Source organism: Lissotriton vulgaris, chromosome 10 (assembly GCF_964263255.1).
Source record: "Lissotriton vulgaris chromosome 10, aLisVul1.2, whole genome shotgun sequence".
Lineage (NCBI taxonomy): Eukaryota > Metazoa > Chordata > Amphibia > Caudata > Salamandridae > Lissotriton > Lissotriton vulgaris.
Window position 1 is genome coordinate 655,025,844 of NC_141698.1, and position 16,486 is coordinate 655,042,329.

A 16,486-nucleotide genomic window follows, 5' to 3' on the forward strand; every position below is an offset into this window, starting at 1 on the left:
CTTCCACTAACCTTAAGGGATATACCTAAGCCGGTGACTGACTGACTCTGTCTGACTGACTGAATCTCTCTGACTGACTGACTCTCTCTGACTGACTGACTGACTCTGACTGACTGACTGACTCTGACTGACTGACTCAGTCACTCTGACTGACTGACTCTCTCTGACTGACTGACTTTCTCTGACTGACTGACTCTCTCTGACTGACTGTCTGACTCTGACTGACTGACTAACTCACTGTGACTGACTGACTGACTCACTCACTCTGACTGACTCACTCACTCTGACTGACTCACTCACTCTGACTGACTCTCTCTGACTGACTGACTCTCTCTGACTGACTGTCTGACTCTGACTGACTGACTCTGACTGACTAACTCACTCTGACTGACTCACTCACTCACTCAGACTGACTCACTCACTCTGACTGACTCACTCACTCTGACTGACTCACTCACTCCCTCTGACTGACTGACTGACTCTCTCTGACTGACTCACTCTGACTGACTGACTCACCCTGACTGACTGACTCTCTGATTGACTGACTCTCTCTGACTGACTCTCTCTGACTGACTGACTCTCTCTGACTTACTGACTCACTCTGACTGACTGAGACTGACTAAGTCTGACTGACTCTGACTGACTCCCTCTGACTGACTCACTCACTCTGACGGACTGACTCACTCTGACTGACTGACTGACTCACTCTGACTGACTGACTGACTCTCTCTGACTGACTGACTCTCTCTGACTGACTGACTCTCTCTGACTGACTGACTGACTGACTCTCTCTGACTGACTGACTCTGACTGACTGACTCTGACTGACTGACTCTCATTGACTGGTTTGTACTTTGTCTCCCCACTTCTCTCTTTTCTCCTGATGACTTGAAATAGATGGGTCGGGTGACTCAATGTAATAATGCGTCATGGTCACAGGTTCAGATTATGACAGGTCCACTCAACCATTCACCCTTCTGAGGTCATTATATCATATGAATTGTAATCCCTTTAGCAGATACTGGATTAATATGCAATTTCCTCAATGGCCTTCAGTGGATGCCTTAACACTTGTTTGTAGTCGATAAACGACCCATATTTGATCTAAGTTGTACCAGGTCAGTGTACTTTTTGGGATGCTTTGCTCCAATTAAATAATCGGTGAATCAGATTGATATACTTTGTATTATGCCTCTGAAAACTTAAACAAGACACAAACTAATTCCTGATTTTTATATCTAGCAGGACATAATCATGGTTTTATTCAACGTCCTATTTTTCACTTGCGATTGTTCTGTGTGTGTGCGAAAAGATGGGGAATTTCTGCTTTTGGACAATCCTGGTGAAGTTCTTTGTAAATGGCTAGACGAAAATATAGCTGAAACTGGTCGGCCAATCACTGAAGAGAATGATTTTAAAGCTATGATTCTTTTCCAATCATCTGGTAAGCACAATAAGTAAACCTTTATATTAAGATTGCAACTGCAGGATAATGGTACAAATTACCAACTGTATTCAGTAAAAACCTACATTTGGGAATAAATTAATCCAATACTGGTCAGTTAAAATGAACATGCATGTCCTCATGTATGCCTTGCATAGCTCTCTAGAGACAAATGTAACACTTATGAAAAGGGCTGAAACGTTTAGCTTGTGGCACTACTATAACGCAGCGATTTGTGGTTAAACTATTTTATTTAGGCAAGTTTTTTCAGGAGGTTCAAGTTCAGGCTTACAATGTTTACTGTCTATTAATGAAAAGTGACTTTCTTTGTTATGGATAGATTGTACATTTGTCCTTTATTATCAATACTTGTGTATTTATATATTCTGGCTAGCGGGTGGAGATATATTGCAAGTGATCAATGTGTTCTTATGTCTGTTTTGAAGTTCATATATAAATATATATTTTGTTTCTCGTTTTTTTGTGAAGAAACAGTGTCTTATGATTCAGAATATTTTCGAAGACTTAATTGCAAGCTATTCAGGCACAACAGAGGGTCTAAAACAGGTGTTACTTCAAAGGGCACAGGAGGAAAAGCTGTTGATGATGGACTGTGGCAATCGGGGAAGCACTGGAAGACTTAAGAGGGTGTTACATGAACTCCAAAAGGAAAAATTGCAGAGAAAAGATGCAAGGACAAAAAAGCCAAGCAGAGTGGGCTGGATTATATAAGAGTTGGTAACCAAGCTCATTCCACAAGCACAGCTTCTCAACCTGGTGATGCGAGTTCGCGGATGAATTTGCAGAAACTTGAAAATCTGACCCTTTTAGCAGGGATGGCTAGTGTCCTTCATCCAAAATCCACAAGTAAATATAACGCAGTACAACGTGACAATTAACTAGTCTTGGAGTCCCCACTTACATCCAAATAGCAAGGACAAAAACATGCCTCACGTTCACCACCGTAACCAAAACTGGGTCTGGGCTAACAGGCAATAAGGACAAGCCTCAATAAATCCAACAACCAAAACAAGCACCAAGATTGCCAATTACTTAGTATAGGGGCCTGAAAGTGACCACACGACCTACTCAATTAAACAGTAGATCTTAAGACCAACTATTTCGTCCAGAATAAATCAATTGTTTTTATTTTAATTATTTGAGTCAAAACATATATCATACAAAATTCACATGTTTATGTACATTGCTTATTACACTCCACAATTATTCACAACAACACTTCTAGAACTCAATACAAACATTCAACCATGCATACACATAACAGACATAGAATCAATTTACATCAATTTTCCACATAAGCTATTTACAAAAATAATTTAAAAAAACAACACAGGTAATCAAATCAATTATTTTCAAGGCTCTGATGTTTTAAGAACGTCCTAGTGTTGTGAAAAACAGTCTACGCGTTTGGAAAACCCTTTCTTCAAGGGAATTCTCTTCAGGACCACTTAGCTGTGAATGAGAAGACAGACAGAAGTCAGTCTAAGAAGACGACCCAAGCTGTGTCACTTCTTAATAAAGGGGGGGAAGAACTAATCCTACCTCTCTGGTGCTTGTTTTCACAGGATCTGAAACAGACAAAATGACAACCCAACTAAATACTGTATCTATTTTACTCTTCATCAGAGTCAAGAAACTCGCTACAACATGCACCATACAGCAAGGTACTCACATGTTTTCTTTCGTGACTGGCTCGTGTCTTGTAATGAAGTGTGAGCTCTGTGTAATACAAGGAGCATATGTCAGACTCGGGGACAATATCTGGTATTTCAGGCATAAAAACAATTGCGAATGTAAACGGCTTAGTTTGAAAAATAATGTGTGAGTCGCTCCGGTAGAGAGAGATGAAAAACAGGCGGGGTGGTTTACCTGTGGAGATCAAGTGAGTCACAATTAGTATACGAGTGATTGCGGGTATCGAAGAATCGAAAATCAGCCGGCTCACGTTTACGCCGGAGAAATCTTACCCGTGCTTGTATGTTTTGACTCGAAACACTTCCAATTTCATTTGATGGCACAGTGTTCCTCTATGTTTCAATTCCAGACGACTGTCAGCCGACCCGCTCTCCTTGTCGAATGTAAGCAAACGCCGAGTAATTTCCGGTTTCTAGGAATTATGGGACATGTGGTTTTTCAAAGATCGTCTCCGAGTAAGGCTCATGCAGAACGGTGGCAGTAAAATGGCACGAGTGCAGGTTAGATCAGTATGATCTGTGGTACATTAGCGGCAGATTGAAGCAATCAAAGTAGAGCATACAGGTCAATCGAGTCAAGTGCACGCGTCGTCCTCAGCTGTCACTGGGGAACATTTTCATAATGCACAACGTGTTTATTGTTGTAGCCGGTAAAGTTCTGACATTTCATTCAAGCCATCGACGGCTGTATTAAATTTGATTATTAACATCGCTTCACTGCGGGATAGTTTATCTTCAATATCCCCACCTCGGGGGTCTCTCTCGATCTTAGTAATCACTGTCCATCTTAGGTCATCCAATGTATGCTTGTTGATCTGCCAATGGTTAACCAAAGGTGCAGAAATCACATTGTTTTTTATTCGTGATTTGTGTTGTGTGATGCGACATCTTACTTCCTGGCTCGTTTTCCCAATGTAAAGTTTGTTGCATGGGCATTTCACACCGTAGATAACATATCTTGATTTACAGTTTGAGAATTTTTCATGTTTCCAAAAAACGTCCTTGTGTTGGAAAAGAGTACCTTCATCTGTACTGGTTTATGTATAAGTGGGTTACCCAAACATAGTCACTGGGACCTGGGTTCAGTAAGTACTTGTACCAATCTGGATCACTCTCTACCAAACTGTATCGTAAACCTGCCGAAAGAAACTCTTTATTGGAATACAACAGTCACCACCCACGAGCCCTCCGCGACAACCTGCCCTTCGGGCAATTTCTGAGAATCCGCAGGAATTGTTCCAGTAAAGAACATTATTTCTCAGAATCAGAGGATCTTTCTAGTCGGTTGGCACACCGTGGCTACCCAAGACGTCTGATGAAGAAAGCGCGCAAACGCGCGTGGTTCTACCCCCGGGAAGAATTACTGTCACCCAAAGACAGAAACAATCAACAAGAGAACCGTATTGTCTGTGTTACCACCTTCAATACAAAAAGTAACAGGATTAAACGGATCATCAATCAGCATTGGCATTTGGTATCTGAAGATATCCAACAACCTGAGACGCCGTTACATGCGTTCAAGAAAGCTAAGAGCATTAAGGACTATGTGGTATGCTCTTTCCTACCCACAGCCAACCAACCCACCATCAATTCCTTGTGGGACTTACCACCAGTGATTGGCCATTTTAAGTGTGGTCATTGTAAAGCCTGCGACTCCGCAATTCAAACTAAAGAATTTCAACACCACCATCTCACAATCAAGCTCAAGACCCTCAGCAACTGTAACTCGAACAACATCATATATGCCATCGTTTGCCCATGTCAAAAAATCTACATCGGGCAAACCCAGCAAAAAGTAAAAGCGAGGATTTTACAACATATGAGTAGGATCCGATGTGATGTCCCTGGCGCACCACTTGTGGACCACTTTAAGCTGAATTCTCATCCCCCTGACAGTCTGCGATGGGTGGTTATTGAAAAGGCAACATTGGGACCACGTGGGGGTAATATCTCTGACATTCTCAACACTCGTGAACTCAAATGGATCTACTTTTTTGACTCAATTGACACTGGCCTCAATGAACATGATAGTTTGTTTTCCCAATTAGCTACACTACCATGAGGGCTCCGATATCATGACACTGGACCTAGCATATAAACCAACTTCCCCCACTTATATGATTGCTGAAAATCCAGTCCATGGGGGTTGGTTCCAATTTGAGTAACACCATTCTCTTTATCTTTTCCATTTATGTATTCGAGCATCAGTTAAATGGCCCTACCCCCATGCTTGGGAGGTACGCCATAATTAAGTAATTACTAACATGTATTCCTTTTCTTTTTCTCCCAATATAATCAAGAAATATCTCTATGCTTATGTTTGTTTATTAGCTCAATGTGCTTTACCCTCATGTCAGAGAGGTACGCCATGCTTACACAAATTTGCTATGTGATATTATATTGGTTTTCTGATCCCTTCACTCCCAATTTGGACATTGTTTGACCATGCACCCACACCATTGAGTGTACTATTCCACGACGTGCCCAGGTCAATTGTCTTAATTTACTTTATTTATTTGTACTGCGTTGTTGGTATCCCACATTGCATTATCTAGCTATGCGCTGCCTCTTCATATTCATTAATACCCCCGAAATTGATTGGTGGTACAAGGATGGAAATCACCCCCATAGTCTTTTTTTCGAGTTTCATTGTCCGCCCGGACACCACGTGACACCATTACCATGGTGATATCACCAATCAGGAAATGGAGCTCGCGTTGTTGCCTTCGCACGGAGCCTTCCGATTCATTCGGCATCAGTAAGTAGTCTCCCCACACTGGTCCATCCATGCCTGGGAATCGTTCGTTGTTTATCTTCTAAATGAGTTCCCGTTTTTCTTTTTTGATTTAACAGACTAACGGTTGATTCATCCTTCCCGACGCTGCTTTAAACTCTGCCCAGCACCGTATAAGCGTTTCTCCTGTTTATCGGTAAGCTTCATCTGGTTGAAACCGGCACACTCGTACCGCACACAAGCTGCCCATTGTTTGGTGTGCTTCGAAGTTAACCAGTGCACGTACGTTATTTTCAGGTGCTGTCCGGCCACCGATAACGCCATAAATTAACAAATGACCAAATTGAGGATTCTTACCCAGAGGTAAGCTCATTCCTCTCTTTAATTACCGTGACGGCACGGTACCCATTGACCAGTTTGTAATACATATGTGTTACGTTGCAGACACTTCCCAAAGGATATTTGCTTTCCATCGATCTCCGCCTATCCAGTTCCACCTTTAATCAATCCCAGGTATTCTAGTCAGAGTACTTCTTAGGCGTGTCTTGCCTTGACTCAGTGTTGCCTCCACCCAACGTGCCAGTTCTCTGACCCTTACGCTCGGGTCCATTACCAAATCTATGTGATTTGATTTTAATGTTCTAGACTGTTGGACGTTACCATATGTCCATGTCAATGGTAACCCTATTTAGTCATCTTTGACGCACTATACCCTCACTTTTAGGGTTACAATTGGATGCAATCATGACTAGATTAATCTCACTATTACCCTTAACTAATGACCAAGTATACAGTGTGTTCTCATTGTTGTATATCTACCGATGTGATTACTTATGAGGCTGGAATTATACCCCTCTAGTAATTTTAGTTCATTGTACACACTTTCATTAGGTTACCTGCCCCTACCCCTTGGTCCTGATGAAGACCCCGCAGCCAGGATATAAACATTCCCTGCATTGATGAGAGGGTCGAAACGTCGACTGCTGTTTTTCCTGTGTCAACTTCACGCCAGCATTGTTTAGATTAATTGTATTCTGTGAAGTATGCCTTTTCCAATGATGTTCGCCATTATTATTTTTGTGGCTATTTTGGCTATATAACTTAGTGCCAAGTTTGTTCTAAATGTCTGATTTTACTGTCACACATTCCTACCACTCCCTCATCCTCACCTTGATCACTTCCTTCCTTCCTCCCTGGGGCACTGTATGACCTTGAATACATTTGACCGTTTGCTGTGTGTATTCATTACACTTGATCGCTCAGTGAATAAAACGTTGCGGATTTAATTGTTGTTTTATGATTAACTCTTTGGATTGTGTATATTGTCCCTTGTCTACACTGAGACCCCTCCTTTCTAGTAGTTACCTGGTCTCTGGATGAGATACATTGATGACATTCTGTTAATTTGGAATGGTAACCAGGACGATCTAAGTAGTTTCTTTACATGGCTGAACCAACAATCTCAACATGTTAAGTTTACTCTCCAGTCTCATAGTGAAACCATTGATCTCCTGGATGTCACCATGTATCACCAATCTGGATCACTCTCTACCAAACTGTATCGTAAACCTACCGAAAGAAACTCTTTATTGGAATACAACAGGCACCACCCACGAGCCCTCCGCGACAACCTGCCCTTCGGGCAATTTCTGAGAATCCGCAGGAATTGTTCCAGTAAAGAATATTATTTGTCAGAATCAGAGGATCTTTCTAGTCGGTTGGCACACCGTGGCTACCCAAGACGCCTGATAAAGAAAGCGCGCAAACGCGCGTGGTTCTACCCCCGGGAAGAATTACTGTCACCCAAAGACAGAAACAATCAACAAGAGAACCGTATTGTCTGTGTTACCACCTTCAATACAAAAAGTAACAGGATTAAACGGATCATCAATCAGCATTGGCATTTGGTATCTGAAGATATCCAACAACCCGAGACGCCGTTACATGCGTTCAAGAAAGCTAAGAACATTAAGGACTATGTGGTATGCTCTTTCCTACCCACAGCCAACCAACCCACCATCAATTCCTTGTGGGACTTACCACCAGTGATTGGCCATTTTAAGTGTGGTCATTGTAAAGCCTGCGACTCCGCAATTCAAACTAAAGAATTTCAACACCACCATCTCACAATCAAGCTCAAGACCCTCAGCAACTGTAACTCGAACAACATCATATATGCCATCGTTTGCCCATGTCAAAAAATCTACATCGGGCAAACCCAACAAAAAGTAAAAGCGAGGATTTTACAACATATGAGTAGGATCCGATGTGATGTCCCTGGCGCACCACTTGTGGACCACTTTAAGCTGAATTCTCATCCCCCTGACAGTCTGCGATGGGTGGTTATTGAAAAGGCAACATTGGGACCACGTGGGGGTAATATCTCTGACATTCTCAACACTCGTGAACTCAAATGGATCTCTTTTTTTGACTCAATTGACACTGGCCTCAATGAATATGATAGTTTGTTTTCCCAATTAGCTACACTACCATGAGGGCTCCGATATCATGACACTGGGCCTAGCATATAAACCAACTTCGCCCACTTATATGATTGCTGAAAATCCAGTCCATGGGGGTTGGTTCCAATTTGAGTAACACCATTCTCTTTATCTTTTCCATTTATGTATTCGAGCATCAGTTAAATGGCCCTACCCCCATGCTTGGGAGGTACGCCATAATTAAGTAATTACTAACATGTATTCCTTTTCTTTTTCTCCCAATATAATCAAGAAATATCTCTATGCTTATGTTTGTTTATTAGCTCAATGTGCTTTACCCTCATGTCAGAGAGGTACGCCATGCTTACACGAATTTGTTATGTGATATTATATTGGTTTTCTGATCCTGTGACTCCCAATTTGGACATTGTTTGACCATGCACCCACACCACTGAGTGTACTATTCCACGACGTGCCCAGGTCAATTGTCTTAATTTACTTTATTTAATTGTACTGCGTTGTTGGTATCCCACATTGCATTATCTAGCTACGCGCTGCCTCTTCATATTCATTAATACCCCCGAAATTGATTGGTGGTACAAGGATGGAAATCACTCCCATAGTCTTTTTTCGAGTTTCATTGTCCGCCCGGACACCACGTGACACCATTACCATGGTGATATCACCAATCAGGAAATGGAGCTCGTGTTGTTGCCTTCGCACGGAGCCTTCCGATTCATTCGGCATCAGTAAGTAGTCTCCCCACACCGGTCCATCCATGCCTGGGAATCGTTCGTTGTTTATCTTCTAAATGAGTTCCCGTTTTTCTTTTTTGATTTAACAGACTAACGGTTGATTCATCCTTCCCGACGCTGCTTTAAACTCTGCCCAGCACTGTATAAGCGTTTCTCCTGTTTATCGGTAAGCTTCATCTGGTTGAAACAGGCACACTCGTACCGCACACAAGCTGCCCATTGTTTGGTGTGCTTCGAAGTTAACCAGTGCACGTACGTTATTTTCAGGTGCTGTCCGGCCACCGATAACGCCATAAATTAACAAATGACCAAATTGAGGATTCTTACCCAGAGGTAAGCTCGTTCCTCTCTTTAATTACCGTGACGGCACTGTACCCATTGACCAGTTTGTAATACATATGTGTTATGTTGCAGACACTTCCCAAAGGATATTTGCTTTCCATCGAACTCCGCCTATCCAGTTCCACCTTTAATCAATCCCAGGTATTCTAGTCAGAGTACTTCTTAGGCGTGTCTTGCCTTGACTCAGTGTTGCCTCCACCCAACGTGCCAGTTCTCTGACCCTTACGCTCGGGTCCATTACCAAATGTATGTGATTTGATTTTAATGTTCTAGACTGTTGGACGTTACCATATGTCCATGTCAATGGTAACCCTATTTAGTCATCTTTGACACACTATACCCTCACTTTTAGGGTTACAATTGGATGCAATCATGACTAGATTAATCTCACTATTACCCTTAACTAATGACCAAGTATACAGTGTGTTCTCATTGTTGTATATCTACCGATGTGATTACTTATGAGGCTGGAATTATACCCCTCTAGTAATTTTAGTTCATTGTACTCACTTTCATTAGGTTACCTGCCCCTACCCCTTGGTCCTGATGAAGACCCCGCAGCAAGGATATAAACATTTCCTGCATTGATAAGAGGGTTGAAACGTCGACTGCTGTTTTTCCTGTGTCAACTTCATGCCAGCATTGTTTAGATTAATTGTATTCTGTGAAGTATGCCTTTTCCAATGATGGTCGCCATTATTATTTTTGTGGCTATTTTGGCTATATAACTAAGTGCCAAGTTTGTTCTAAATGTCTGATTTTACTGTCACACATTCCTACCACTCCCTCATCCTCACCTTGATCACTTCCTTCCTTTCTCCCTGGGGCACTGTATGACCTTGAATACATTTGACCATTTGCTGTGTGTATTCATTACACTTGATCCCTCAGTGAATAAAACTTTGCGGATTTAATTGTTGTTTTATGATTAATTCTTTGAATTGTGTATATTGTCCCTTGTCTACACTGGGACCCCTCCTTTCTAGTATTCATCTGTACTGGGGCAGCAAATACATGCCCCGCACTTATGATGTCCTTGTACCGGTGGTAGCCCCACAAAGGAACATACTGTTAAATAGGGTAACTAGTACGTCTTGATTCTCCTCAAAATGAATTGTTGGAAGTTTAGAGATAAAATCCGTGGTGTCTCTCAAGTAGGATTTAACTTTAGGGAGAAAAGGTTTCAGAAAGAAATCAACAAATTTAGCTGTTGGTTCCAGTAGTGACTCACACCCGGAGACTATTGGTCTTCCCGGGGGTGTACTAGCGTCCTTATGAATTTTCGGGAGGACGTAGAACAATGGTGTTCTTGGATTAGTACATTTAAGATATTCATATTCTTTTTTGCCTATAATTCCATTTTCTAATCCTTTGTCCAGGATTTGACTTAGTTGATGTTGTAACTCCCTAGTAGGATCTTTGGGAATTTTCCTATAGCATCTAGTATTGTTTAGTTGACTCATTACTTCCGCAGTATATTTGGCTGTGTCCCAGATGACTATGGACCCGCCCTCATCGGCCTGTTTGATTGTTATTGATATATCTTTTTTAAGGTTCTCCAAAGCAGTTCTTTCTGAAGGTGAGATATTAAATTTGGTCCAGTGTCTTTTATGTTCCATAATAGTGATCGCTGACAAAATCGTTTTTTCAAAGGTAAGGATCTCCTTGGCCACTTTATTTGCTGGTGGGCAAAAGGATGACTTTTTCTTTAGGCCTGTGACTTCAATTGGTGGATTATAGATGGATTGAGAAAATAATGATCTTAGTTTGAGTTTCCTGCAAAACTCTAGAGCCTCAGTCTTGAGTCTAACGAAGTTGGTATGTCTTACGGGAACAAATGAAAGTCCTTTTTCTGGAATACTAGTTTCAGCTGAGGTGAGGGTTTTATTGGACAGGTTAAAGATTGGTGAGACTACCAATTTTTGTAATTTTGTCGCTGTGTCGACATCTCCCATGGTTGGTTGTAACGGGGGCGGCCCCGGGTTTGTTGTTGGCCTCTTCCTAAAAAAGGCGCTGTAGATGGACCGGCTTGTTGTTGGAATGAACCTCTTTTATTTGTATTTCTCCTCTGGATATTTCCTTCGTTTTCACTACCGCCTGAAGATGACGAAGTGTCAGAGAAAGTAATAAATTTGCTGTTAGATCTCCCTTGGTTGTCTGATAAGTACTTTCGTGAGTCAAGTCGTGTATAGAAGTCAGATTGCAAATATGGATACACTTTCTCAAGGTTGAAGTTTTTTTTATCCTTTTGAAACTGATTTTCCTTTTGGTTTATAGTAAAATCTTTAAATTCCAAGATGCCCTTTTCAACTTTTTTTAGTAATGCTTTTGCATCTGGAATCAGTTGATTTTTTTGAATTTCGTCTTCCAAAGTTTTGATTTCCTCGAGTTGTTGTAAAGAAATCCTTTGAGCTGTCTCCACAGTTAAGACCATAAGGTCTCGGCTGCACTTATTCTCGATATAGCTGTAGCCCTTTTTATAGACAGGGTCCTCCGTAAATAAAAAACAATGTGATTTCTGCACCTTTGGTTAACCATTGACAGATCAACAAGCATACATTGGATGACCTAAGATGGACAGTGATTACTAAGAAGGAGAGAGACCCCCGAGGAGGGGATATTGAAGATAAACTATCCCGCAGTGAAGCGATGTTAATAATCAAATTTAATACAGCCGTCGATGGCTTGAATGAAATGTCGGAACTTTACCGGCTACAACAATAAACACGTTGTGCATTATGAAAATGTTTCCCAGTGACAGCTGAGGACGACGCGTGCACTTGTCTCGATTGACCTGTATGCTCTACTTTGATTGCTTCAATCTGCCGCTAATGTACCACAGATCATACTGATCGAACCTGCACTCGTGCCATTTTACTGCCACCGTTCTGCATGAGCCTTACTCGGAGACGATCTTTGAAAAACCACATGTCCCATAATTTCTAGAAACCGGAAATTACTCGGCGTTTGCTTACATTCGGCAAGGAGAGCGGGTCGGCTGACAGTCGTCTGGAATTGAAACATAGAGGAACACTGTGCCATCAAATGAAATTGGAAGTGTTTGGAGTCAAAACATACAAGCACGGGTAAGATTTCTCCGGCGTAAACGTGAGCCGGCTGATTTTCAATTCTTCGATACCCGCAATCACTCATATACTAATTGTGACTCACTCGATCTCCACAGGTAAACCACCCCGCCTGTTTTTCATCTCTCTCTACCGAAGCGACTCACACGTTATTTTTCAAAGTAAGCCGTTTGCATTCACAATTGTTTTTATGCCTGAAATACCAGATATCGTCCCCGAGTCTGACATATGCTCCTTGTATTACACAGAGCTCACACTTCATTACAAGACACGAGCCAGTCACGAAAGAAAACATGTGAGTACCTTGCTGTATGGTGCATGTTGTAGCGAGTCCCTTGACTCTGTTGAAGAGTAAAATAGATACAGTATTTAGTTGGGTTGTCATTTTGTCTGTTTCAGATCGTGTGAAAACAAGCACCAGAGAGGTAGGATTAGTTCTTCCCCTCTTTTATTAAGAAGTGACACAGCTTGGGTCGTCTTCTTAGACTGACTTCTGTCTGTCTTCTCATTCACAGCTACGTGGTCCTGAAGAGAATTCCCTTGAAGAAAGGGTTTTCGAAACGCGTAGACCGTTTTTCACAACACTAGGACGTTCTTAAAACATCAAAGCCTTGAAAATAATTGATTTGATTACCTGTGTTGTTTTTTTAATTTATTTTTGTAAATAGCTTATGTGGAAAATTGATGTCAATTTATTCTATGTCTGTTATGTGTATGCATGGTTGAATGTTTGTATTGAGTGCTAGAAGTGTTGTTGTGAATAATTGTGGAGTGTAATAAGCAATGTACATAAACATGTGAATTTTGTATGATATATGTTTTGACTCAAATAATTAAAATAAAAGCAATTGATTTATTCTGGACGAAATAGTTGGTCTTAAGATCTACTGTTTAATTGAGTAGGTCGTGTGGTCACTTTTAGGCCCCTATACTAAGTAATTCACGTTCACCACGTCACCAGTTAATACCCAAAAAACTATTTCCAACGCAAGAGCTGGCTGTTTCGAGCAATGCCGTAACACCTGCTAGACCCTGCAGACAAGATCCCAAAATGATGGAACCCTTGGCACCACATATTTTGACACCACAAGGTTTTGTTGCTCACGGCTCACAGTCACACAGCCTGGCCTACAGGGACTTTTCACCTGCAGCAACAGCTGTGGATGTGAACCATACCCCTTGCCATGATGATCCGTTTGCAAGCAACGAAAGCTTTGACCATGATGTAAGCAGAGCTAAATGAGTGCTGCCATTATACACACTTGAATATTGTTAAGCCTGAATGCCAGCCTTTTTTCCTTGGTTAACGTAACACGCCTTTTGATGCCAAAACCACATCACTTCAACCTGTTATCGCTGCAAAGAGAGGTGATACAAATATAAAACTGTTTGGCATGATCCATATAAATGAGGGCCTCATGGTTTCTTTTCTTTTTTCCCCCCTCAGAACAATGAAGAATCATTTCATTTGATGACAGAGGAAAGTCCATTAATCGACACTGGGGTAATGTTTTTTTTAAGGTACATAGGAAATTGCATTCCCACTTGTATGGCCTAATTATGATTTTCTTTCTCTCTAAGGAAATGATATATAACTCCTTGGCCATAGTTAATCAAAATGAAAGCTATTCTGTTGGCCCTGGTTCCTGTCTGAATGAGGAGTGTGTACGGTTACAAGCCGAAAATGAACACTTAAAATGTGTGTTCTTGATATTCTACCTTTCCACATAAACTGCCACAAATTCTCATTAATAATCCTTTTTTCCACCCAAACACATGCATTGCCAAAAAGTATGCTTGTTATGTGAATATTGTATTATCTGCTGCCTTTAACAACTGTATTTATTTGATTATAGCACAGTCGCAAGGCACTTGCAATAGGGAGTTGGCCATACAGTATTTGCATGGTGCACTGTCCGCTTTGACCAATTCTAGGGACTGAACAGATAAAGCAGCATCTAAAATATGCAGTCGATCATTCACTGTACAAAAGGTACTTGTTTTCTTTGCCACTCTATAGCACAGTTAAAGTTTATATAGGGCAAACCTTGTACATTTCCTGCATGAGGACTTAGAAAACATTCTGCATTCAATGTTTTGAAATATGGCTGCTTTCTACTCCCTGAGCTACCATAGCAAATATTACATTGTTAGCCATGTATAGATTCCAAATCAAAATAAAAAAAACACTCTCTTCCTGTATATATTTTTTAGTATGTAACCTAACATGAAGACAGATAGTTAATAGTTGTGTTATTTTGCAGACTGATATGCAGCAGTTGGTGAAGGACTCAAATGATCCTTCACGGTTTAGAGATGTTCTTGTTCCAAAGAGAAAATTGCACAAACTCTTGGAGGAAGCCAAGGCAGCTCGGGACAGTGCAGGTTTTCTTCTCAATGGTATCAGCGAAATACTATTTTCACCAAAAGAACTTACATCTGCAAAAGGTGTAACAAAGGCTCATGCTGGAACAGCTGTCCTTGATGAGGAGAAGGCTGATGCTTTGTTTGGTAAGATATTACAATTGTTAAAATTAACATTCAGTCGATCTTAGATTGTAAAAATTCATTATTATACATTGGGTTAAAGAAGGTTTGCATATTTGGTCTTGTATCAGATAATTGTAAGATGACTTCATCATTACTTAACAGCTGCAAAAGAGCAAGAAGAGCAATGGAGGTGACTTGTAATTTCTTAACGGTTTGTGCTACAAATGGCATGCAAATCTGGCACAAAGCCTTGAGTTGGGAATGTATTTCTAAATCTGTAGGTCCATATGAGGGACTCAAACTGGATGAATGGGTGATAGCAAACTGAACTTATTAAATACTGTGCTTGCAGCTTTTATTTAGACCTGATCAACTCTCTAATAATTAGGTCAGTTGGTCCTGTTCCTAGCACTTGGTTGTAAGCTCTAATTATGATTTCTGATCACTATGCTAGTTTCTTAGACTGTTTTCCAAATATGAACATTGCAAGTAGAGTTCTAACTCATCGTGGCTGCCTCCATGATGGTTGTGTAAAGAAATTTGCCACTGATTACTTGACCGTGTCTAGTGAACATGACTATGGCGCATGTTTGTTTCAATTCCTAACATCAGTACAGTCTTTCTTCCAAGTACCTCAGTCTTAGCGCAGTCCAGGATTTCAAAAGGCATCCAGGACAGGTGTGAGGAACTTGGATAGAGCTGGCTGTGAGACTCCTCCGACTCTGGCAGTTGTCGGTTGGACTGTCCCAGAGGCCAACAGGTGCAGCACAGCATTTCAAAAGGGCGAAAGAGGCAGAGAAGACAGACTGCTACTTGGGGCTAGAATGGTCATTGGAGACCAGGGGCTAAACACCAGTTATGTGGTGGTGCTTTGTATTCAATTTCTGTTGGCAGTCACATTTGCTCTTTTATAATCACCACATTTAGTGCAGATTTTGATCTACAGAAAAGTACCCTTGCTGTGAGCCATGCCCACTCCTGCTGCCCTAAGTTTTATCTCAAGTTTTGGAGGGGACCCAACTATTTATCATCGGGGGTCCCATTCCACAAAAGTTAAGACCTATTAAAATCCAAAAATAGCGGTGGTAACATGTGACTGATGTATGTTATTTTGTTTTTCCAGAGTTTATGAGGTCTGTGTGCAGTACCAACGGCTGGCCATCACTGGACTACAGAACTATGAGAAGGAAGCTGGCTATACAGATTTCCAATGCAAGAAGAGGATTAAAGAAAACTCTGACTCTAGAATCAAACAATGAAGCTGCTGGTGTTCGTTAAGCCATTTGTTCTGGTTGCAGGACTCTTGCCTTTTTGCCCTCCTTTTTTTCCCTGACTTTTTTTTTCCTGGATTTTTTCTCTTGTTTGGTATCCTGGCTCCTATGGGGCCAAATATGTGCTGTGCATAAATAAAATTACATGTTGACACACACTTTATGAAAATTTTTCCTTTAACTACTGTTTTGTTTAGTCTTTTGCCGCT

At 41.2% G+C, this 16,486-nt stretch overlaps 1 pseudogene; it reads left to right on the top strand.

The window, feature by feature from the left end:
• Positions 1-1,253: 1,253 nt before the first annotated feature.
• Positions 1,254-16,284, top strand: LOC147688640 (uncharacterized; annotated as a pseudogene).
• The last annotated feature ends 202 nt before the right edge of the window (positions 16,285-16,486 follow it).